General features: G+C 33.9%; 1 protein-coding gene and 1 long non-coding RNA gene across 2 annotated transcripts in view; one reads left to right on the top strand and one right to left on the bottom strand.

The window, feature by feature from the left end:
- LOC143264760 (uncharacterized) overlaps window positions 1-15061 on the top strand; it is a 157770-nt gene extending 142709 nt beyond the window's left edge. Inside the window, exons 3-4 of the long non-coding RNA XR_013038689.1 lie at window positions 3227-3412; window positions 14253-15061. This is a non-coding gene — a long non-coding RNA (uncharacterized LOC143264760). The remainder of the gene's footprint in view (window positions 1-3226; window positions 3413-14252) is intronic.
- Window positions 1-27712, bottom strand: part of LOC105662388 (cell division cycle protein 20 homolog) — a 201205-nt gene that overhangs the window by 165480 nt on the left and 8013 nt on the right. The gene's annotated exons all lie outside the window — the stretch shown is intronic.

Here is a 27712-nt window from a genome sequence, read left to right on the forward strand (position 1 = left end):
CCATGTACGCTTCGTCAAAATTATCGCGGCACGATATGCATGCACAGCAGCCTTACATCAAGTAAGTAGATACATACACGAAAGTCTTGGTCTGAGTGGAACTTGCTGTAGGAAGAACAGGAAGGGGTACTCCTGGTAGCTGGCAAGCAGAAAAGATAAGGGGTAATGAATGCGATACCCTTGTGGTTTGTATACCGAGGATGGGAAGATCGCGTTTTTCTTCATTCACCAAGATTATGCTTCTAATGCACGCTCTTTCGGCTCCTTAACGAGCAAATCATGTGTAAGTGTAACTCATTTGTACGAGTTCTACAAGTGTTTCATTAAACACGAGCTTCGTGATGAAATTTACTTAAATGAAAGGTGGAATACAAATGAACAGGACGAAGTGAATTTTTTAATAAACTGGGACTTAAATGGGACTTTAGTAGGTATGGTTTTTACTCTATTTAGTAAATAATTTTGGTGTCATACAACATTTCCCAACTGAACTAAATGTACTAACAATTAAATACCGTTATTAATGTCACCGCCATTTGAAATCACACTGCCATCTACTTCTAACGAAACAATCTCTCTCTCAGTTGAAGATCAATATGGCGACGACCAATAAAAAACTCGAACACAGCAATTTGAGATAATCACACCAAATTTTTTTTAAGCATTGCAACTTAATACATTCTACAATATTCTGAGGAACTAATAAAAAATATATGCAATTTTATTTAAAACAAAGTGCATTCGTATATCGGTTCCTTCACAAGAAAAATGAAGTCACAAAGAAATAACCATTAACACATTATTCAATCTCTTCTTTGCTCATCTGTTATCAATTTCAAAATTTCGTGACATATCATCTATAATACAACCAAAGCGCAATTACATTTGATTTTCAAGAGCACGCAACTTCTGAAAATTGCATCCGTACGCAAATGTTCGCGTGTGTCGCAGATCTATATCACGGACATATGTGCGTACATGTGGCATGCATCTGCATGCATACACCAGTTACATAGGCGGTTCGTAAATATGTCCAGGAGCCGAGCAAAGCCATTGTTACCGGTCTCAGATCCATTAAGGACTTTGGTTATTTATTATGCAACCGGTTCAACTATCGGTACCGACCTACCAGTCGAGCGTAACCGAAGCTTTTATCGGATTCTACGAATTTTTCATATGTATCGGACTTCCAATGAACTACATACTCTTCGAGACGAACAAGCCACAAAAGAAGCTTAAATTAGCTCTATTGATCGCAACATGTGGATAAGAATTTCTTTTTCGAACAGAATGTAATTCGTGTCTATATATCATTATGTCCGGTAACGAGCGTTACATACAATCTTCTGATATTAAACGATCAACTTTTATTGGATATACCATATTTTAAATTGGACAGATGAAGTAATTGGTAACGATTCGATGTACTTTGGTTATTATATTATTTTGGTTGTTCGGGGTTATATTTTATTAGATACAAGTCTTTTGATAAATGCAATTAATTTTATCATACATAAATCCGATGGGCTTTCTATATTCCCAAATTCTACAGTCACCACATACATCTCTCTAAACTTTCAATTCCCCAATACCTAGAGAGTCAAATCTCCACATTCCTACATTACTACACCATCAAATCTCTGTATTCTCAAATCTCTACAATTCCAGATTTGCACATACCCAAATCTCAGAGTCTATACACAGCTTAAATTTCCAAATCTCTAAATTAACCTAAATTCTGTAATTTCCCTAAATTTCCAAATCCAAGAATTCATAAGTCCTCAAATCTCTAAATTACCAAACTCCTATCTCCGCAAATTCCTAGACCGTCAAATCCCTATACCATCAAGTTCCCATATCCCCAAATAGCAATGTCCCTAAACTGTAAAATCTCCAAATTCCAAAACTCTCAATCCTCTAAATTTTTAAATTCTGATCTTCCCAAAATTTTTGTCCTAAATCCAGACCTTCAAATCCCTAAATTCTCACATTCCTAGATTCCCAAATTCCTATATCCCTAATAACATCCTATGTCTCCAAATTTTTAACCTACTCCCAAATTTTCAAGTCCTCAAAATTCTCTAAAAATCAACGAAGGAAGGCTTCTTTCTCTTTGGCCGCCATATTTTTGTTTGCCTTTACTACACCCTAATTCCAACTAGACCAGTAATTCAGCGAACAGATTTTTCTTTTATTTCCGTTTCTGTAACTGCTGAAGGAACATTGTGATCTTCGTCATATACCTGGTCCTTCTCTGTTCCCTCTCTTTTCTCCACCTTTAGCTGCTTCTCCGTACGCGACGAAATCGCGACGAACTCTCGAGCACTCTCGAGGGTCAATTAAAATACCGATGACCATCGTTCAGCCAGGATTTACGAGCATGCTGATTCTTGGTTCTGATCGTTCATTCGACAGTCAGGTGGTGTCGAAGTCCACAACCGGGAAGCTCGGTGCGTTTATCATTTGCATTGCAGCTATGTACCACGAGGTTCTTGTGCGTCGTGTATAGCGCAAACTTGTCGTTTCTCTTCTTTTTCGGGGTGGAAACAACATCGGTTTACGCGAAGAGACACGAAAGGGATATTTTTGTTTGGAATGAGATATAAAAAGAAACGGACAATAAATCAACTTCTAATCAATAATACCTGAAAGGTCAACTAACTTGCTGTAGCTCTAAGAAATACTGTTATATCTTTATTATAATCATTGGTTTCTTCGTTTTTCAAAAAATAATTCCAAGATAATTTTCAACACATATACTTTTCACAAACTAGTTGTTTTGAAAGGTAGACCAATGTTCATGTAGGGAGAAATGTAATGAAACGTGATAATGAAGTTTCTTTTATTACGATCTTTCCAAAAAATTACAAAAGTGAATAGCAAAATAAGTCATATTTTATAAGTTTGTTATTTGAACTCGTAAAGAAAACTTGAGATACTTTTTGCAACTGGTGATAGTCTTTTAACATAATACATAGGTACGCAGAGAGTCTCTTAAGAAACAGTTAATATACCCAGGAGTAAAAATTGAACTTAACAAGAATCTCACGTTTTTTGCTAAAGAATGCAATTAGTTCTTAGGCGCGAAACTACGATTTTTATCAATTTCCGAACGATAATAGGATATTTTCTGTCAGACCTCCTAGTGTTTCGTTTGAACGGTGAACAATATAGTAACATAACGGTAAATAGGAAATCCTGGAAAGTGTATTATAAACTTTTGCAGGCACAGGTGCCGTAGTAAGCAGGTGCAAGGCTGACCTAGCCCAGCGGGGGGCTCAACACTCGAGCGACGTTGAAGAGAGAAATGGTAAACGGAAGAAATGAGAGTCTGCCTCAAGCGTTGGAGAACAAGCATACTCTGAAAGCAATCGTATACCTTGACACCGAAAGCTTTTATCCTACAACAAAGGTAAGTAAGATCTTCGAGCGGCGATTGCATAATAACAATGTTTTTTATGATCGGTTCTATTTCATGAATTAGGATTAGAGCTACATTATGCACCGAACATTTACTAAACCGTCTATTAATTTTCAAATTAGAATCATACAGTTAGCTCTTCAACTTTAATGTTAGTTTTAGAAATTCTTAAATTTCTGAAATTCCAAATTTCAGAACTTCCAAATTCTCAGAATCTCAAGTTCTAAATTTTTCAAATTCTCAAACTTTTAAATTCCTAAATCTCCATCTTTCTAAGTCACTGTATTCTGAAATCCTAATTTCTCTGTATTTCCACATTCCCAAATTTCAAATATCCATTTCACATGCAATTTAAAATCCCTAGTTCTCAAATCCCCAGATTTCATATCTCCAATTCCAAAATCCCTAGTTCCCAAGTCACCAGATCCCGTATCTCCAATTCCAAAATTCCTAGTTCCCATATCTCTAGTTTCCATAACCCTAGTTCCCATATCCCTAGTTCCCATATCCCTAGTTCCAATATCCCCAATTCCTAAATCTCCATTTTCCACAAACCCACAATTCCAAATCTCCATTTTCCACAAACCCTCAATTCCAAATCCCCATTTCCCATATCCCAAGTTCCAAAATCCCCAGTTTCCAAATCTCCAGTCCCCATATCTCTAGTTTCAAAAATCCCAGTAACCAAATTCCCAATTCATAAATCCCCATTCCCATATCCCCAATTTCCAATTCCCAAATTCCCCAATCATCAAACTCTCAAGTTTCTAAATTTCTAAATCCCCAAATTTTCAAATTTTACAAATTTCAACTTCTCAAACCTCCACCACCCTAAATTTCTAAATAAAGTAATGTAAAATATCCACAGATGCCCAAACCCCCCTGCACCCATGCACATCTATGCTGATCAACTCTGTACTCATACTATGCCCACTCAGAACTTTAAACACCGACATGGTGAATAATGCGTGCGTAAAATGTCATCTTATATGATTACTTTAGGTATACCCAATATATCGCCCGACATTCCGATTATATTCCATTATATGGCGGCTCTATGAACATACACGTTGCCTGGTCCTTAACATACCAACTATTTCTCGGCAACATCATGGCTATACCACAGCACCATTGTTTCGTAATATAATAGAGCGTTCTCTGGAGTCGATGCGCATCCTGCACGTATCCTGCAGGCACGATAATGAGTCCATGTGAGAGTCCACGTCGCTCTCGACACCGACAACCTCGTACCTTTCCGAACACTTTTCAAGATCCTTATCTCGGTGTGTCTGCCATTTGACATGCGGCGTGTCGCCTTTCCGACTCGCTCTTCTCGGTCAGAACCGCACTTTGTCGCCATTTTTACGTATAGACTTACGGCTGCACCGTGTTCTACCTCAAAACACACTGTGTATAATATTTCTAGTAAGTCTAGCTCCAGTTTGACATTAGTTTCACGGAAGTCCGCTGTGTAGCTGCTTTTGGATTAAAAATTAAGTACAAGAAACAGGAAGTAATTTATACAATTATTCTTTGTCTTGACAGAAGGTAGCAGACATTTCAATAATAGCATCTTAATGATTTCTATAATTTAAAATTAGAAATTTACAGTGTCTTGTTGGTGTGTTTCTTGAATTTAGTGTTGGGCGTCATTCTGCAGTAACGTATTTGAGTGACGTATTTTGGACGAAGTTTTTTTCAAGCCTTTAGTGTCATTCCCCAGGAATAATTTTGTCCATGTTAAAAATTGCTTTCATCTTGTTTTCTCATCTGACATTCTAATTGATACAAAATTTATCTGCCCTTCATAAAAACTTTAACCTCACTAAAAATTCATTTTAAATTTTTTTACGTTAACCCATGCAATTTTCGTTAATAACAAATTTATTCATCCCTCATAAAAACTTTAACCTTCATGAAAATTCTTTTCAGACTTCTTTTCGTGTCATTCTCTACAATAGTTGCAATTAATACAGGATTTATTTTCCCAGCATACAAAATTTATCCTTGATGAAAATATTCGATGTTTCTTTTGTACAACTGCTTAAAATAATTCGGATTATTAATAAATGTCTATCCTTGCAAATTTTTAAGTTTTACGAGATATTTCTTCTAAACGTGACCTATACAGAATACGAATGCGGCTCTACCGCATTTAGTATGTAATTACACGCGTTTCAGACCAACACTTAATTTATAGTAGACTTGTTTTAAGTGTTAAATGCTATTTATACGGTATATAGTACCACGTTCCGTGATGCGTACGTAAAAATCATGTGAGTGATCTATCACTGTCACGTTTCCAGTAAAGGTCACATGTGACGGATAATAAAGATACAAACAAGTTCTCATATAAAGATACTAATAAGTGTAATCAGACTAAATAGCGATTGATCGTATTGTGATTATTTCTATGATTAACTAGTGGTAATTACAATCATTAATCAATTAAGAGTTATGAAAAATCGGTACGTAATCATATGTCACTTTTGTACTTTGTAACGATAGATCATTAATTTGAAGTTGATGTATGAATTATTAATTCATATTTTACTGAGACTTTCACATTTTATTGAAATGTCTGCATTATTAATTGCAGGTGTTTTCTAATTATGTATAAGAAAAGTACAATAGATATTCATTAGAGAGGAGTAGAAGTTCAATAAAATATAATAATGCGGACGTGTTTTGAATAAATGCAATTATAGTGCATTGTAGCAAACTATTCTCACTTTGAAAATTTCTTAAGTTTTTAATTAGAAATCTTGAAAATTCGTGTTCTCAATATTTTTAGATTTCTAGATTTCTAGATTTTTAGATTTCCAGCAGTTCAATTTTCCAAATTTCCAAATATCGACATTTGATATTTGTACATCTTTACACTTCTAATTTTCCAAATTTCCAAGTTTTCAAATTTTCAAATTTCGAATTTTCAAATTGCCTAATTCCCAAGTTTCCAAATTTTCAAATAACAAATTTCAAACTTCCTGAATTTCCAAATTTGAAACTTTGTAATCATCATAAATCTCTAAAGCCTCTGCCCTCACAACACATACTACTCTTACCTCTTGTACACTTGTTAAACCCACCACTGCAAAATATATTGCACCGTGCAATATATTGAAATGAAACCTGAAAACCGAATGCAGTATCGAGTCCTGAAACTTTTAATTTCACTATACGGCATTTGACAAGGGTTTAACTTACGATCCACCCTACATCACAACGATGATTGTGCATAAGCGAATTGTACGTGCGCGCTGTACTAACTTAAAACGGTAATGAAAAATTCGGCAAACTTAATTGAAACGTGAAGCTTGACAAGAACGAATGGTGGTCGAGGTTTTATTAATATTGAAATATTTCGAACTCGGAGTATATTAAATGCAGGTGTGCATACCGAACGTGCGAGTAAAATCTGGTTGGAGTTGATATACGTACCGCACGGTAGTTGACCGGTAGGTCGAGTCAGGCCAACCAACAATATTGCATTATTATTTATTAATTCGGAGCATACGAGATGTGTATCTCTTACGATGCGATGCTGCACTACCCAGCATCACGACTTTCTTATCTCCGCGGGCAGCCAGCGATTCTCAATCGGAACGAATGATTTTCTGCGTCAAATTTGCGAATATGGAGGATCATGATAATTTAACCAGTTAACTGTGGCGATTTTTTTGGAAAGCGCGCACCAGCGTGTGTCGCGATAATCAAGCGATGACGAATCAGCTCTCAAGAATTTATGAATCCATCTCAAATCATTTACATTTTATATTTGTTTATTTCATTTCGTGTTGACCTCTAAACATTTTAAACATATTACAATTTACGAATATAATTTAATTTTCGCCAAAATTACAATTTAAATATCAAATTGTAACAAAATTTTACGCATGACGGATATAGTCGTCATGACACAAAATTCTGCCACATCTTCATGACAGATATAGTCATCAAACACACTTGACTGGTTAATTATACGGTATACGTTTTGTGTGCAAATATAGTTGTTGGTTTGTTAAATAAGTAAGGAGTGCATTGTACAAATCGGCTGTTTCTATGAATCTTTCTGATTACAATTATGAAATAGTGAATAATCTACAAAGGTAAATCGATATTGAACCAATAGTCTACATAGGGTAATCGGTGTAGAATCAGTTTACAAAGGAAAATTGATATTGAATCAGTATACAAAGAAAAGGCGATATCGAATCAATAGTCTACAAAGGATAAACGATAGTAAGTTAATCTACAAAGGAATATCGTTACTGACTCGGTTTAAGGAAAATCGATATTGGATCAATAGTCCACAAAGAAGAAACGATGTAGGATCAATAGTCCAGAAAGAAGAAACGATATTGGATCAATAGCCCACAAGGAAGAAATGATATTGAATCAATAGCCTATAAAGGACAATCGGTATTGAATCGGCCTAAAAAGGAAAATCGATGCTGAATCAGTTTGTAAAGGAAAATCAATGTTGAACTAATAGTCTACGAAGGAAGAACAATACTGCAGCGATAAATTAATCTAGAAAAATTCTAATTACAATTGTGAAATAAGGTTATCAATTTTGATTGGTACAGGCATTTCTCCTCACAAATCACACCATAATTTAATTCGTAAATTATGGTATATTTTAACTAAGAGCATAACAATTACGTAAGGAATAAATTTTAATAATAATACATAATAATAAATTTTATAATAAATGTTAATGAAAATACTTTATGAAGTATTACTGAACGTACATAAATGGAACGTTTCTAACATGAAACATGAATATCACTTACAAATAATGCACATTTAAATTTTATAAGTACTAAATCATGATTTAAGAAGTTTCTCATTCTTCATATGTAGAAAATGTGATTTTCCACTAATTTTTCATAGCTTAAAAGCCGAAGTTTTTAAAATATTTACTGCTTTAAGATGTAATGTACGAAACATAAGACGGAAACAAAATATTTGGACAATAAAATTAAAGGAATGAGTGATTTCGTTATTGACCTAACGTGAATGACTATTTCGAGATTCTGATTAAAGGTTTACTACCTCTAGGGTTGTTATGTACTTAATTGCAGTAATAAACGACTATAAAAGTTGCTTATCTGACAAGTGCAAATGAAGAAAACAACAAGTGCCATTTCTTAAAAAATTGATTTACGTTTATGAAAGGTATACATAAATCAATGTTACTAAACATGAACTGAAATAATACAATTCTTTATACCTTTTGTAAATATCAAATTTTTTTATATTCTGTCAGTAAATCAAATTTATGATGATGAAAAAATGTTTTCTCCTAGACATTCAGTTTTGACATTTACAGTTCACAGTTATATTTACTTTCATTCTCCAGTTTAATTGCAACTAAGCAGATTCATTTTTATAACGTTTAATTACCTAGACGGATTTGATCACTTTGATAAATCAAAAAAGTATGACATTTTTTGAATTTTTTATGTAAATGACAGTAATTATAATATTATTTTTGAGCTCTTCGTAACACTTTCACAAAAATTTATAATCACACAAATCTTTCCTCACATTCGGCCTTGTAAAATCTTCCGTATAAACATTATCTTTCAAATATCCCCATAGGAAAAAATCTGAGGGCGTCAGATCTTGTAACCTTGTTCAAAAATCGATACACCTCGTCCAAACATTTGCTCAGAAATATCTCCACAAACACAAAACACTCGATGCAACCCGAATTTCGTGATACTAAAAGAAAAACATCTGAACTAATCATTGCCTGCTATAAGTGACTTAATATTTCTATATAGACAGCTACATTGAACGGTGTATAAAAAATATATAATTCTACTTATAAAAAAAAAAAAACGAGCTTAAACGTCATATCTCTACATAAGAAAGAAAGCTTCACCAAATAATACCCTCTGCAGTCATGTAAGTTTTATCTAATTTTCTGTATTATCAGTATTTTCAAAGGTATTCGAATAGGTTGATTTGTCAGATAATTTACCCTCTGAAATCAGTTTAATCAAAACATTCTGTATAATCAGTATTTTCGGAAGTATCCGTAGGTCGATTTAAATGGAATCCCGTATACGAAAAGAAAATTATGTAACAGAAAAAAATAATTCTACAAGAGTCTCCTAGACTCTGTCACCAGTTACGGGTTAAAGATACAAGTTGTCCAGATTGTGTGGGGCACCCTGTACACCAGTGAATACCATGGGCAGTGTACACCTACGAGTACCTCCGAGCAGTGCAATCTAGTGGCATCGGTCTGACCTCTCAGTCCCAGTGGCTACCGTTCTGTGATTACCATGATAATTCGTTGGTTCGCCTATACTCACTACCAATGCCCCTTGGCAGGCCAGATAATATGCAATACTCTCCGATAGAGCAGATTCCATATTCTTAACGACGACCCATGAGCATATCTGGACCCATTGTTTTCCGGTCTCGACCTCACCAAAAGCGCACGTATATCTCGTATATCGCTGGCGAAAAGTACCGGCATGTTCTCTCAAAACACTTTTTATACCGCCGAACATGAAGAAAGCTTTTAGCAAACCATTTTGGAATGATCTGAATAGAAGAAAGTAGGGTAAAACCGTGTACTCCTTCCTTTTCACTGATAAGACTTGTTATTGTTCAACAAACTTTATAAATTGTACTAAGAGGAAAAACTTGTCTGGACTTTTACTTATCTTCTTTTTATTTAAGATAATGCACGGTGCATGATACACGCGCTTTTAGAATGCAAACGAAATAGGTATAAGCGAAGAATAAAACATAAGCTATTATATGGGTATGTTAATTCATTTCCTATTTCGATAAAAATCAACACTCTGAGATAAATTAGATTCTGTTATTTAAAATGAGAAACAGGAAACCGGTCGACCAGTCGGATAATTTTACATCGAAACTAATACAACATCCGAAACTTCAATTAACTTGAATTTCTTTATTCAAATGTGATTCTTGGTGGATGTTTAAACAAGTTTAAATAAAAATTAGTTTTAAGCATCTCGAATACGTTTATTCTCAACAGGTTTCCCATCGTTTATTTTTAAATGTCCTGTACGCAACATTACGAAATTTCGCATGAGATGCATGAACGTCGACGAAACGAATCCAAAGCTGTTTAAATTCGGCTTACACGAGAAGTAATCGCGTGGGTGACGTCTACCTGACGGTAGCTGGACAACCATCACGATAATAGGCGATATATATGTATGCAAGCTTCAAGATTCATAAGCAACGAGAGCAACGGGTGCTACTTGGGACCCATGTCAGACTTGTTCTCTACGCTCGTCCTTATGCAGAGCAGGGACGATTTCCTCGTATCCGAATGGCTTGAATAATATACGTTTGAAGTTAATGGTCTCCATTCAAGGCGCCTGCTATGCTTCAATATACCTATATATCGCCGCACGCTACTCACCGACGTGCCGATCCCACGTTCTATACGGTTCTCATGTGTCACTCAAGAAATCGCCGCGTATGCACATACGGATGCAGCGTAAGCTTCTTTTGGATAAGTACACATATGTGAACTTGACGATTTCTTAATGTCAAAGCTTTCACCAAATTTTGAAGTTACAAATCTCAAATTTTTTACGTTTTAAATCGTCGAATTTCTATAATTCTCATTCTTCAAATTACAGAATTTTTGAATTGCTAAATTTCTATAGTTGCGAAATTTTCAAGTCTCTAAATTTCAGATATTCAAATTCCCATACTTCTGGATTTTCAAATATTTAAATCTTCAAATTTCAAAATTTATCATTTTTCAACTCTCCCAATTTCTCGAGTTCTAAAATGTTCAACATTTCAACAATTCCCATTTCGACAACTCTAGACCCCGGTATCCTTGATATCCCTAAATTCTTAAATATAAAGACTACAGTAAAAATACATAAATGTAACTTTAAATGCTAAATCGATGTTTACTGAAATTTCCCACACCCAGAATGAAGTTCAATATAGTAGAAAGCTTGTTTAATTGAGAATATACGAATAGTCTTGCGATTCACAGCAGGAACAATAATATTTCACACATATGGTGTACAAATACCGATACGAAATCACTATATTTCATTCTTAATTCTGCCATAGCCTCGAAGTTTATTACAATATGTAACATCCATGGGTTTTGCACGCGGATAACGGAGACCTAACTGCTACCACATTACACTAGGATTAGGAGAAAAGTAGAACCTATGTGACAGCGAGGGAAGTCAATTCCACTGCGCATAGGTGCGGGATAAAACTAACTTACAATAAAGCAAACAATATTAAATGTAACATACGTGTATAAATGTGTCTACTCAATTTCCCTCCCTTAATTAATATCATATCGATTCTGTAGTTATTAACGGTAGTTAAGTTAAAGAACCGAGAATCAGAAAAGATAATAACTTTTTAAGTTGTTTTGAAAATAATTCAGGAAAAATTAATTTTTAGTCATGAAAAAAGTAATAGTTCCAGTCTTACAGAAAATTATAGAAGAAAGAGATATTTAGAAATATTAATATATTTCATACCGTTGAAAGATATTTTATTTACTAATAAAATAATGAAAACTCAACAGAAGACTGTTGAAGTATTACGTCAAATATTTACCTATGAAGTAACTTACTGGTAATTAGCAAACAAATTATCACAGTATTAATAAAAATCAATAATCATCGAAAATAACCAAAAAAAAATCGCGTTGTCAGCAATGTTTCATCAAAACCAATTTTCGTTATGGCTAACAGTGATCCATAATAAAAAAATATTCATACTATGTATGTATATTTGTTGTAAAAATATTGCGGTATAAAAAATAAAAGACGAACCACATATTTTGACGCATCAAACCGACGCGGTGCGTCGCAAGGCAAACGTACAATATTTCCTAATTTCCTGTATCAAAATATCTACCTTTATAAAAATCAGAGAATTCCGAAATTAGATAACACAGTAACTTTCACATTACATTTCCCAGATATCATTTTTGTCGATTATCATATTTGAATCCACAAGACCCATCATTAAACGAGATATAAAAAACAGTTAAAAAATTTCATCGTATTCAAAACCACAGTATTCTTCCTCAACGAAATTCATTTGAGACTTAAAATATGGAAAATGTTCTAAACTCTTACCTCCCTTGATAAGTGATCGTGTTAAATCCCAAGATGCGATCAATTAACAAATACATTTCTCACGATACTAATTTCTCACATCGACGTCCTTCTACATGTAACAAAATTATTAAAAACACAAAGCTACCGAATCGCATAACGTTACCAGTGCAAAATGACGGCAAGTAAAGTTGCTCATCTGCACGGAGCCTTATCCTGAAGATCTATAATACTCGCGTCGTCGCGAGATTGTCGCTCGAGACAACTCTAGCTGTAACTTATTTACGCTAGGCGGACACTTTCGCGCGCGACTTTCGCGTATGTCTAGTCAGAGAGACCAACTTAGATATCAACTTTTACGTTCAACTCAGGCAGACTTCTCTCGCGACCTCGCGATCTCAACCGTGAGAAAGGGCACGGCTGTTCTCGCAGAGACACGCCGCGACTTTACAGACCTGCTTCGTTGTTATAATTTTATTCGTGAGCAGAGGGCATTTTCACTTTACCCCGGGAATGGTCATGTCACATAAGTACGCGCACTAGCACCTGAATGGACCGAGAACCTGAATGCGGTAAACGATAGACGATGACAACCATTACAAACAATCCCCTCCGCAAAACTACCTCCTTAATTTCATAAATTTCCCAGAAATATTTTTTAAAAATAGTTTAAAAATAGTTTTAATCGAAAGATATTCCGAGTTACGTTTTTCGTGTCAACACCAAAACAGGTGTGGACAGTTGACATGTGCTCCGAGTTTTAAATAAAGCATTCAACTACTCGTTAATAACAAGCAAAGAAATGAAAATTGCCATGTCTGGAAGAAAGTCAATGATACGTTCCTCCTCTGGAATAATATGAAAGACTGGAATGACTGACAGAAGAACGCAAGTGTGCATTCTATAAATTCCAAGGATTCATTCCTGCTTGTATTGCAACGCAAACGCAGTAATTGAGCCTCGCCATGGAGATTTAATGTAATCTCAGAAGACCAGACACTGATATAATAACGGGTTAAATTACTCTGGACATTTTCAGTTTGATTCACCATCGAGAGTGGACTATTATTTACAATTGCTTTACGTCGGGAACAACATTTCTGATTACCTGTTGTCCACGTTTCTACAAATCATCGGGTAAACAGGGTATAACCCCGATTATCGGAACAGCATTGAATGAAACGATCGTTTAGCGGTAAATTTAATTATCGGAACATACAATTATCTGTACAGTGACGTTAAATAAATAGGCAAGAGAATGTTCGCTACGAAAAAACCGCACGACTCGCAAACTTAGTAATTATATTTCTCTTTATTTCACTTTTGACCTTGGAACAAATTCTACAACGTGTTTCATTTAAGTTTCAAATTGTTTTTATTATGAGTAAAAGTACAAAAATGTAAACGGTAGCTTACAAGGTGCCTAAACTTTGAAACTGTCAGTAATTGCACATTCTGTTCTCAAAGTTCAAATCGGAAAACGACACCCAGTATATTTCATTGATTAAAATTTATAAATGTAAGAGTTCGAATACTCTGATGAGTCACTGTGTGTCCCGGTATCCAAACGATCGGTTTCCAGCTGGTAGTTTTGGTCAACGAAAGAAATTTAATTGCATTTCGTTAATCCGGCTGTTTACCAATTTTGATTAGATTGAACGTTTTTCCCACGTGTTCCCTTTCTTATCGCGGCATTACATTGAAACCTTATATATTTGCAGACCTTGAATCGTGGTAGAGACCGAGTTGCACAAAAACCGGCTCAACTTACTCGATGCTGAACAATTTCGTCACTAAGGGAGCTACCTTCTATCAAAAAGTTGCTTTTATAATGTTCAGCGAAGACTGAAATGGCAGTCAGAGGAGCACCGAAATTTGCGAGGATAATGCGTGTACATATAGGGTGTTTCGTAACATGCTCGACCTTCCTTTTGTGGCTATATAAAAAGAGGAACTTATCAACGAACATTTATGGATATCAAGGCTCCAATAAATAGCGACATTTCAAGAATAATTCAAATCCCTATATATCCAAATTGTTAAATCCCACAATTTTCACATTTCCAAATTCCTAATTTTTTAATTTCGCGACGCCTAAATTAACCAAAGGTCAATGAATGATATGACTTTATTTCTATACGGCATTTTTCTTAGAGAAGGCTAGTGCTCGCACGTGTACAGGTCACGATATAACGCAAATGGTAATATAATACATGCACGACATAACTAATGATTATACGACACATGACATAACGTGTGGTGATGTAATGCTCGGGAAATATAACATGTGACAATGCAACGTTCGGTGATATAACGCATGACGATACAACTCATAGCTATACAATAGATAACAATATATCGTGATTATACACTGCGTAACGGTGACAGTATAACGCATGGCAATATAACACGCAGTTACACAACGTGTAGCTATATAATGTGTACGATATATTACACATTTACACTATCTTTACGTAGATATGTCTATGTAATTTCCACACATGTTATATTTTTACATATGGGTACTTAACATAAGCAATTATAATTTTGACACCAACCTAATGTAGTTACAGAATTATAATAGGTACTAATATGTTCATAAACTATTCATCACATACTTATATGTTAAGTGCATAAATATGTGCAAATTAGCTTTAACTTAAAATATTTTAAATTAATATAAATGCTATTACTCACATGAAAATCTTAACCGTTAAAAAATTTGAGAATTTATGAACGTTAATCTTCACATCCAATATCGGTAACTGAAATTTCAACAACGGTTAAAATATTAATGCTATACACAAACGTAAGCACATTTCACTTTTGGGTGACTGTATCCACATTGAAAAGAATAATTTAGATAAGATGGGTCCCACACTTTTGGTTAACAATGTATAAGAAGATTGATTCCGCTCGACCAACCTCAAATAGCGTAATAAAAATTAAAATATACAAGCGAGACTCGAAATCTCTGAACAGCAACAAGGTGACCAAAGAAATGGTGCATTGTTCGTTACCCTTGTTCTCCTCCCGGTAAATGAAATCGAGAGGGTAACGAACGGCTTCGCACCCGACGTACGTATAAAACAGCGGACCCCAACGAAGATTCCTCTTTTAATCTTTTCCCAAAGAAAACCAAAAAGGGGGTTAAGAGGATCGTGTATGACACCTGGACGAAGATGGTTCGATCCGGTCGGTCCAGTTTCACGGCATAAAGATAAACGGGTCATTACATTGAACGTATACGACATAGATTCGAACTCGTAGAACAAAAATAAAGACACCTCCGTCGATCCTCGATTTGCCACAGCTTCCCCTGCCATCGTATCTGGTATCGTGGCAACGGGTGGGAAGAGGGGGACAGGGAATCAAAGAAGTCCGCCATGTTAACTCGTGACTCACCCCGAACCCAAGGGAAGGATTCAAACAACAACAAAAAAAAGAGAGAAATAAAAGAGTGGAAAGAGAAACAGGGGAGAAGACGGGAGAAGGCATGACGTCGAAGAGAAACCACCCTTGCCGGTATTCGCACGGAACCCATGCGAAATTTTCAGACCCCACTCCGAAATGGAATAAACTCGTCGAAGGGTGGCTTTTCTGCCCGCCTCCCTCGAAGCTCCGACCCTTCCTCCTTTCGCTAGGGTAGCGAAAGACGATGCTGACTGGCCATCGAGCCAGCAACCCTGAGTACCGACCCATTCCCGGATAGGTGGAATCTGGCCGAGGGGATTCGGGAAAGGGTGTGGTCGAAGGTAGCGAAATTTATGCTAATCACTATAGCCTTTAAAGCCCTCGAAAAGCGCGGGTTAAAAAAGAAGAAGGGTTCCCATGCGTAGCCTCTCTCCTGGCCAGCTCCATCGATTTTTCTCCCTTCTATGAACATCGCCGCGTATCGGCTGTGATGTGTGAGCTTTTCAGGGTGTAGGTTGGAAACGAAAGAGGAGAGCGACCGTACGTACACGCCGATACAACCCCATCCCGTAACCTATACACCGATCGTTTCGAGCGTTCGTATACAGGGACGCGAGCGTGGTGCGTGAAAACGAGAGCATGCGGGGCAAAAATATTGCGTGCGTGGTCCCTGCAGTGTCGGACCGACGAAAAACTCGGCCGGGTAGGCGACGAAAAACGCGACGCGACGCGGCACGACGCGATGTCGCGACCGATCGTCTTCCGTGGTTGGACTCGTCGAATCTTTCAATGGAAACTGGTCCTTATTCGCGGTAACGTTCACCGTCTGCTCGTCAACGTGCTGCAATTTACTTCTTTGGTGGTGGTGCATTACGCGAGGAGGATCGCGAAAGCCCTCAACGTTTTATCGCTTTTGTCGAAGAGAGCTGAACAAGGATCTGGATACGCTGCGCATTCGCACCTGCGTCTCCGCCGCGACCAACGGGAACGCATGTGTCGATATGACCTGGATGCACGTACTGCACCGGTGTTGACGAGGAGTGAGTAACTACGTACGGATACGAACACGGTGTCACTTCAGATTTTTCCAACGATTCGTACGGATGGCTTGCTTTCGACGGGATACTTGCATGCGCCGGCCCGATCATCGGGCCTCGACATCGCACGGATATTTCTGGAAATCGTGCTCGGTTTACTTTATATAAATATAGTGGTGATTATCGAATCATAATTGTATTTTGATCGGATAAACAGAGTCGCGAACTTCGTTTTCTTCTTCAAGCACGTTTCGACATGTTACATTGGTCTTGTATTAGTATATATAGAAGGTCGTGCACCGATTAAAGCTAACTCTCGCTTTCAACATTGGTTCGCTACGTTTTATCAACGTTATAGTTCTGTGTAACATCTTTTGGAGTCATAGTTTCTATTTCGGTATTACCAAAGGCCAATTGAATGTGTACGTTGATATTTAGTGCAAAGGAAGTCAATTTCTAGAAATGGTATCACACTCTCTGGATAGTTAAATGATTCTGTGATACGATGTATACACTTGAGTTCGATCTACAAGATGTTAAATAATATCTTTACAATTTTCTTCGTTTGTTATCACAAGATAGCTCCAAGTGCCTGTCGTGCAATACCAACCACCGAACATTCAGCTTCGAACAAATACTGCTCCTTTTCTGTCTGTATTTATACTTTTTAATTTTGAATGATTATTGCGGATTATTCACATTTCATCCAAGGTGTCTTGGTGAATGGAGTCCAGCTAAATAAGAGTTTATTCATACTTTGGATGTGCATCGGATAATTCATCTATAGTGAATGTGAATTATGAAAACTGGAGTAACTGCGCGAACTTGAATTAGTTGAATTTCACTAATTTTCAGAATGTCGATTAAAACAGTGAATGTTGGATTTATAAAAAGTTTGAATATATTCCTATGTATGAATCATCTAATCAGTTCATGATTCTTCTTCGTTCAAGCATCGTCGTTTGGATAAAGTGCAGATGCAAACAATACTACCTCTCATTGCGATTATTTATGATGCTCCTACAAAGCGTGAAGTCTAAGTTTGCCATAAAATTAACTTACTCATTTTATTTTGAGATGATCATCGTGGAAGATTAATTGGAAAACACTTTCATTCACATTTCATCCACAGTGATTAGTGAATTTCTAATTTTATTAAAATGAATAAATGATTCATTTATAATAAAGCACCACTCACAAATATTTAATGTAAATTTATTTGGAATTATGCTAAGTTTGGTTAGGACTTTCACCTTTCACGTACATGAATAATCCGCAATAATCATTTAAAGTGGAAAATAATTTGGGAAACATAAAGAAAGAAGATGATAACTGAGCGAAGACAGAAATAAATTAATAAAGGCACTGAAGAATTCGCTTCTACACAATTCTCTAACGAAGATTAAGTGCAGCGCGTTAAATTCAAAAATTAAACACAAATCAAGAAGCAAATAACAAATTTAAAAAATAATATAAAAAAAAAATTAATAAATTTATCTGTGATGTACGCAAACAAAAATTTGGATTATAAGCCTTCTATTTTAACATTTAATTTTGTCGCCGATAACATTATTAATCGCTTACATTAAAAAATTTACTAAGTAAACGCTGAACAAAACTGAATAACAACTTTCTATGAACTAAAAATAACGCCTTTTATATTTTTGTTAATTATCAATTTTTATCATGAAATTTAAGAACAACAATTTTGCTTTATTTGTTAAATTTACATCACAATTGTTTCAAATTTTTTATCAAAACTAGAATAAGATATGGTAAAAGAACTTGTGGTGGTTGGTACTGCACGACTCTCACATATAACACACCGCCATTTTGTACTTCCACTGCTCATCTCGCAAATGACTTCCATAAATAAATGACTATAAACTACACATTACAATTCATAAGTTTATTTCTGTTCATTCGTGTTTTTAAAAGAAGACTAGGAAAAATATAATAAAAGCGAATAATGCATTAGGATACTGATATACAGAGTGTAACTTTTAATCAATCGGGACAATATTTGTGACTTGTTTCGACAATTTAACAGAAAAATACCTTAAATAAAAGATTGTCGACAGTTTGATATTTAAACAAGAAATGTCTCACTTTGCATTAAAGAAAGCAGTATACGTAAAGAATTACGCAGAAGGAGTTCCATTATGAAACACCTATTTTCAGGTTTCAAAGAATCAATACATTCTTTCAATTGGTATCACAGCATCTTCAAAATAATCAACTAAAATTTTATTCATAAGAAATTAACAAATAGTGAAGCAATATGGTGAAGAACGAGTTTTAACAAATGTGTTTCCAGAAATATCTGTTGTTTATATTTCACCTCCAATCGGTTCGCATGTATCGATTAATTTCATGTTTCTTCTGTGTGCACACGTGAATTTACGAATTGACTTTTGTTGTTAATACTCCCTTCATAATGTATACTGTTGTACATATTTTTCCTTAAGGAAAATGGCGATATTTGCGGAAGCAATAAATGTCACCATGTAGAAATAGCATTTTCATCAAACAGTATTATTGAGATAACCTCATTGTCAAGTTAACAAATTAGACACTCATCAATTTAACAAAATTCTTGCGATAAATAATCCTTTGTAATGCAACTATTTACGGAGACATTAGAAAAGCAGAAACAGAATTATGATTAGAATTATGAATGTAATATTTTGGAAGGAATTTGGGAATTTAGAGATCTAGAAATTGAGAAATGGGGAGATTTGAGAACTTCAGCATTTCGAAATGTGATAATTTGAGGACTGAAAGATTGGAAAATATAGGAAGTTAGGAATTTAAAATGTTGTAAATTAAAAGAATTTTTGATGTGTACAGAAATTTAGAGAATTGATGTTTGAAAATTTGGAAACTTAAGAATTTAAAAATTTGGAAATTCAGGAACTTGGGGATTTGAAATTTTGAGTATTTAAGGATTTGGAAGTTCAGAAACTTAGAAATTTAGAAACTCTAAACTTGGGAACTCTTGGACAAGTTTAATATTTGCAGATTAAAAAATTTGTTAATTCCAATATTTTAAGGTTTTGAGATGTTAAAATTTCAGTATTTAAAAATTTCGAGATATGGAAATTTCTACATTCGCAAATTTGAAACTTTGAAAATTTCTATATTTAAAGATTGAGAAATTTTAAAATGTCAGTGTTTACATCATTTAAAAAGATTCAAATTTCTGCATTCAGAAATTAGAAAATTATTAAATGTAGAAGTTCACAAATCTATACACAGACATACAGAAATTTGCGAATTTAACCACTTTTACGTTTTGAGATTTTAAAATATTGCACTTTGGCAATTTTCAAATTTATGATTTTTTAAAACTTGCACTTCTCATAAGAATCAGATCTCACTCCGATTTCATAATAGTCTGTAAAATTCTCGCGCTGAATCTCTCCCATGGAAATTTCACTCGAGTATAAAAGTTAAAAGGGCAATACATATATTGACATACATGATATTCGAGGACAAGGACGAGGTTCGGGAGAAGGACGAACATGCAGAGAAAACGAAGAGGACGAAAGATGCATGAGTCGTCTACACGTTCGCGTAGGCATATAGCACGCGTGCAAATAATCGCACGCACAATACACACCGCTTGTGTGGGCCAAGAGACGCGGTATTCCTTGCATTTACAATTCAATTTATATGTGGCTAGCAAGATGGTGGCCGGGAATAAAACCCTCTTGCAAAGGTGGAGGATCTCTATGTGATTCCTTGTACTGCGGTATCACATGAGCCGATGTAAAAAATTTGTATGCTAGATTGATAAAATTTGGATAGATGTTTGAGGTGATTAAGGTTAGGTTAGATTAAATTAGTTTAGGTTAGATTAAGGTTAGATGAAATTAGGTTACTTTAAATTAAGGTTATATTAAATTAGGTTAGGTTAGATTAAGGTTAGATTAGGTTAGATTAAATTAGGTTAATTTAGATTAAGGGTATATTAAATTAGGTTAGGTTACATTAAAATTAGATTAAATTGGGTTAGTTTAGATTAAGGATATATTAAATTAGGTTAGGTTAGATTAAGGTTAAATTAAATTAGGTTAGGTTAGATTAAGGTTAGATTACATTAGGTTAGTTTAAATTAAGGTTATATTAAATTAGGTTAGGTTAGATCAAGGTTAGAATAAATTAGGTTAGTTTAGATTAAGGTTATATTAAATTAGGTGAGGTTAGATTAAAGTTAGATTAAATTAGATTAGGTTAGGTTAGATTACGTAGCTAGATACAATACGCAATGTGGCAGACCTTTTTATACGTTTATGTGATTAGTGGATTAAGATAATTAAAATTTTCAATCGCGAAGGCACTCATTTTACGACAAACATCAATAAAGAGCAAAAATGAGAGAAATTAAGAAACCAAGAAAATTGAGTTAGATTCAATAAATCTCTTATAACATTTTGGAGTTTTTGTTTTTGTGGTAAATGACATTATTATACCCATTTTATGTTGTAGCTTAAATGGAGCTTTCAAAGTGTGTATCGTATATCGTAAGCAAGGATAACTTTGATCAGATTAATACAATTTTGGGCCAAAATTGAAAAGTGATCTTATTCTGTAAATTATTAAATTAATCTATTCACATTCTTATTGAAATAGAACGCAGTTGTAAAATTTTGCAGAAACTTATCAACAAATGAAGCATTAACTATTTGTTAATTTAATAACAAATAAAAATATATAATTTATAATTATTCTTCTATAGGTGATTAAAATTTGCTAACAAACTACTCTTGCATTTTTAATATTACTTGGTATGCTGAATTTCGAATAAGAAGAATAACTAAGTAATTATTTGAACATCATTTCAAATGAATTATTATCCATAATTTCAAACAGCAGTAATGAAAATAATTGACTGAAATACAATTTAAAGTGGCAATTTCTTATTTTAATTTCAAACAAAAATAGCGCAGCGCTGGGACGAGCAAATGCGCGCTTACAGTATGTGTTGCAATTATTAACTGAAATAAGTTAATTAATAACTGATTCGTAGCGGTGCTCCCCGACCAGTAATTTAAACTATCAAGAATTAATGATAGCTTATCTAGACGAAAGGCGGTAGTAGCAGAACTCGCTACTTGGAATTTTAATCATGCCAATTGCCCTCAGTAGCATATTCGATACAGTGGATTCTATTACCTCTATTTCTCAATAAAAAATTATAAAAAATATATGTCTGGTTAAAAATGAACATGCAATCAGTTCATGTAAGAAATTCTCCGGCGAAGAATGTAATATTGTGAATACCGAATAAAATAGCAAAGCTATGTTTAACCTGGTGCACCGTTTGGGTTAAACTGACCCGAGATGGTCCTCAATTATTTAGCAGTTTCTTAATGAAACTAATTGCGGGAATTCAACTGACTTCTATAGTTTGAACGTCGACTTTTATTTTTTTCGTCATGTAAACACCGTTAAGAATTAATTAAAATTAATTTCAAATGTTAGAACTGAGTGGAATTACAATTTAGCTGGTAAAAATCGAATACACTAGAAGTTAACCGTTAAAAGATTGGTCTTTTTTAACTCGTGTTATTAACATAAATCGAATCATATATTGTGCATAGTTCAAATTTTCTGTTATTTATAAATAAATCTCATGTATTTATAACGAAACTTGTGTAGTGTTTCAAAATAAATATTTCTCCATTACTCATTAACAGTAGCAAGTTTTGAGAAAAGTTATTGAAAAAGTCATTCAACGATACAAAATGAGGGATCTTACATTTCTTACTTCAAATCACAAAATTTATTATCAAGTTACTGTCAAAAAGTATGCCCATAAAAATATAGCCGAGATAAAAAATCATAGTAGCTAGTTCAGGTACCATTCTTCGTTTATTTATTCTTTTTACCTCTAAAGTTTGAATTTAAAAATAACTAATCACCAAACGCCTCTAAATCAAATATTAATACAATTAAATAATACTTCTATGATAAATAAATAAACAAATTTGCCTAATATTTTGTCATCCAATAGTCAATAAATGCATTTTAAACATTATCAGATGATTTGAATAAAAATACAAAGTTCCCTGTAAAAACCGGAGTTTGCATTTTTTAAGAAATAATATAAACAAAATTCGTTTTGACTAATTGTTTCTATTTTACAATGCAATTTTCAAGTTTTGCTATTGTAGATGGTTACATATGTATTATGTATTACTTAAACCGGAACACCCTGTACAATGGTAGTTCTAGTTCACAAAGCAGAATTTCAGGGGGTTAGAGTTGGGAGGAGGGATCAAACTCAGGGAGGGGGAATGACGTTATAAGCCCCACCTCCTTCCATCACAAATACTTATTATAATTGGCTGCCTCCTCCCTCACATCATAAAAGATAAAGTATCACATTATTGGTCACAGTGTCTGCCATTTTGTCGTAGCCCTTTTCATTAACGGATCACTCAATTTTAAATTGATCACGGTCAATTTTTAATTGATCGTTTCTTCTATCTAATACATTACGATTATTTTTTCGAATAATTAACCTCGGCTATTTTTAACTATTTGCCTTCCAATTTGTTTAAGAAGTTAGCGATATCCGCCGTGTAATGATAAAGCATTTAAGGACAGAACTAATTTTATTAAATTTGTTAAAGTTTAGTAGATTTGTAGTAACTTGATAGTTTCGTTACTTCGAAATTTAGTAACTTGAAAATTTAAGAAATTGAAAAGTTTTAGATTCGACTATTTCAATACACCAAAAGGAAAACCTCGATAAGTTAAAAATTTCAATATCAGAAAGTAAAAAATTTGGTAATTTAGTAAACTGGTTAATTGAAAATTTAGTAACTTGTTTGTATAAAAATTTAGAATGTAATGAAACTTACAATTATTTTTGTCTAGCTAATTTTTAACTCGTTCTGTACTCAATAAAATGCTCTTGTTTTTCCTATGCGTAACTTTCTTGCTATAAATATACTTTACAACCGCACTCTATAAAATGATGTTTTATCGTATTACTCATTTTTAAACTTTCGTTTATCCTCTACTCTATGTCCGTTTATTATCTCCATTCCCACTGTGTTCATGTGTTAATTTGTAAAATGAAACGGCGTACGACTAATTGCCATTATAGCGTGTCTTACACGGCCATTTTCACCGCGTGAAAATGCGTTTCCCTAAATGTCCTTTAAAATTAAGGACCAGTTTTTTAATCACGATTTAAACTGCAATTTCAACTTGAGTTAAATGTTTACTTTTGTTTTGTACAAACTTACACGAAATTTCATAAAATAACACGCTTTCCCACTTTTAAAAATGAAACAGAAAGTAAAATAAGGAACGTAGTAAAAAAGTAGTAGAATAAAAAATATTTCTAATTCTTAAATTAATAATAAATAAATAATCACACTAATTTTTGTACATATATGAAACAATCATACCATTTTATATCGTCTAAATAATCCAAGTGTAGATTACGTTTTATTGAAATTAAAAAGTTAATTATGTAACGTAAATCTTGTACCGAAAAATAGTAAAATTAATAAAGGGTAAAGTGTAAACTTTGATATGAATTATGTAAATTAGGTTTAAACAAAGTATGAGCTATTACGGAAAAACCGGCCTTAAAAACGCGCATGATCAAACACATCCCACGTAATAATCGTGATGTCTGCCGGGACTGTCCGATCGAAGCGAACAGCTTTTTCTGGTTGTCCACTCCTTTCTCCTTTCAGAGACTCAATAGTTATTAAATTCATATCTATCGGAAGCATTTAACGACCTTTCCATTCAATTTATTCGCGTAGCTGAACACCAGAAGTTTTAACTCAGGTACGTACAATAAGCATTCGCTTCGATTCTGCTCATCGTAAATTTTTAATAATAAATTATAACAAATACACATTATTACTTATGAACAAAATAAAAGGAAGAAATATAATTTCTAAAGTAACGAAGAAAGGAAGAAGTTAGAAATGACCTTGAAATCCTTAGTCAAAGTCGATACATCGTATCAATTGAGTCCAAGTCAATTCGACATCGTGCAATTTGATCGGATAGTTCTTTCTATTTCCTATCATTTTAGAATTATAACTGAAACCAGTTGCGTGTGGTGCCTCATATACTAACCAGATCAAACTAGATCCTCATGATGTAACGATTAAGATTTAAATGATGTCTATAGTAAAAGTACAACATGCGATCGAATAAAATGGCAAAATAAATTTATCCGAACACGTCTCAATCTGTCAGTTCTTGAACAGTAATTTCTGGTACACGCTCTGAGGCAAGAACTCTATCGAGTTTTTATGATTCCTAATTAGCCTTGTCTTTTCCCGATTAATTACGAATAAAACGTAGTTTGACAAGGCAAATGTGAATCTATTGGTCGATAAATACGGCGAGTCTGATAATACCGCAATCTTGGGAAGCATAAAACGTCCGTAAGCCTGATTCATGCATGGATTTCACGGAGATTGTATGACTTCTTTTTATTCCTCTCGATTTATGTCTTACACATGTACGCCATAAAACGCTGTGTTTAATCAATATATGACAATTTTGTAGCAATTGTATGCCGTCTTGAGATCACACGCAATTTAGAACGGAAATCAAAGATAACAATTATTCTGCAAATTTTTTAAATGAACAGAAACGTTTTAGATTTTTACGAAATATTCTCTTTTTACAAAACAATGAATTTAAATTCCAATGATTATTTAATATATTATTTAAAGTCCAAATGATTTCAATTATTTGGAAGAATTTAATGTATAAAATATTTACAAGAATTTAGAAAAAAAATATTGACGAAAATTTAATTTTTACAAAATGAAAGACAGTCATAAAATTTTGCAGAAATTTATTAACGAATGAAATGATAAACAAATATTAATTGATATTAATTTATAATAATTTTGGAATGGTATATAGTTGATTAAAGTCACAATACAAACAACGCATGTTAATTAATTTACACTCGTCTAATATCAAAAACATACAAATATTGGATCACGGAATAGACGTAAATTCCAAAAAACGTCTCATCTCAAAAATTAATAAACGACATCATCAATTACAAAAGCAACATGAACAGAATTAATATACCTATATTTATATGCCATCAACAGTTTACACAGTTAAAAATATTTTCAAGGATTGCACATGAGTTGGCATGAAAGGAGATTTAAAAAATGAAAAATGATCGTTGGTAAAAAGTATAACTACCCCGTTAGTAAAGTTTCCCACGTAAAGAACATAATAGTTTTTACGAATGTACGGCACGTAGCTCGAATTATTATTATTTAAGATTTCAGTTACCCACGCTGTCTCTTCAACCATACTGTAACAAAGGAACCTGCGAGGCTGGCTCAAATATATCAAGGGTTACATTAAGAAACTCGATTATAATTCAGCCGGTAGTGGGGACTACTACTTTTCGGAATTTAGTTAATAAGCCCAGACAGGATGTTCCCCTTCATACAGAGCTGCTACTTCTATGGGTCTCATTTCCATTATGGCGTCTAGTACGGCACCTTAGCTCGCACGATGGTCATTTAACTACTGTACGTCTACTGTGCTGACCACTTAAATCAGTCCATATTTTTACGTATTTCATGCTTGCTATGCCCAGAAGGGTAAGGGTGCCAACGGTGGATGATTCAAGGAATAACGGGCATACTTAATGCGAGCTTTACCCTCCTTCGTACTTAACCCCTTTTCTAAGGTCATGTTTGAAACTGTTGCGTAGTTGGATGCTTTGTAAGCTTCTTTTGGCTAAGAACAAGTGCAGGGGAGACTCCCACCATTAGTCTTAGATTTTTGGGATTAAGTATGTGAACTTCAAATTTTGAATACACGAATTTTGAGTTTTGAATGCTCGAATTCCAAACTTATAAATTTTTATTTGTTTAGATTATTAGATTCTTGCATATGTACATCTCTATATTTCCATATTTTCAAATTTCTAAATATTCAAATACTTTAATCCCTAATCCTGTAATCCTCTCCAAGTATTATAGATTGCCAAACCACTAAATCTTCAAATATTTAAATTCCCAAATTTCTAAATCTTCAAATCCTTAAATTCTTTACTGATCTAATACTGATTTGAGTACTGATCTAATTATGAGCCCTATATGAAGAGCCATTAGCGCTTAAAAATACAGTACCATTATTACCAGAAGAATTACTGTAGATCCTCGTTCTATTGCCACTTTCAGACTTTTACGTACAATGGTATTACCTCCATTATTGCAATATAATATACAAAAGGTTTATGAAAACTTTAATATCAAAAAAGAAAACTTATTTAATTTTGTTGCTATTCCATGGCAATATAACAAGAAACTATTGTACGCTTCCATTCCCGTAGTTACTGAATTTGTTTCCCTTTTCAGTATAATTTAAAACTTTGCGAAAAACATCATGAAATAAATTTATTTAGTTATTGTTGATTTTATCTTGCACTACTTATTACTGATTTTACACCACTGTCGGTTTTATTGCAATCTCCCTTTTCTAATATAATGTGTAACGTTTCATGGAATACGTGTCAGTTTCCTTCATCTTCCATTTCTGTTTTAACATTCACGCATGCTCTATCAAACAACAATCCTCTAAATTTATTTTTTTTATAAAGTTTTAGTACTTAGACTATTATACTTTCGTAAAAACTACACTAACTTTAGCAGATGTTTTATAAATTTCGGAATTTATGAATTTATAAACTTAGGAATTTAGAA

This window comes from Megachile rotundata, chromosome 7 (assembly GCF_050947335.1).
Source record: "Megachile rotundata isolate GNS110a chromosome 7, iyMegRotu1, whole genome shotgun sequence".
In the NCBI taxonomy this organism is placed as follows: domain Eukaryota; kingdom Metazoa; phylum Arthropoda; class Insecta; order Hymenoptera; family Megachilidae; genus Megachile; species Megachile rotundata.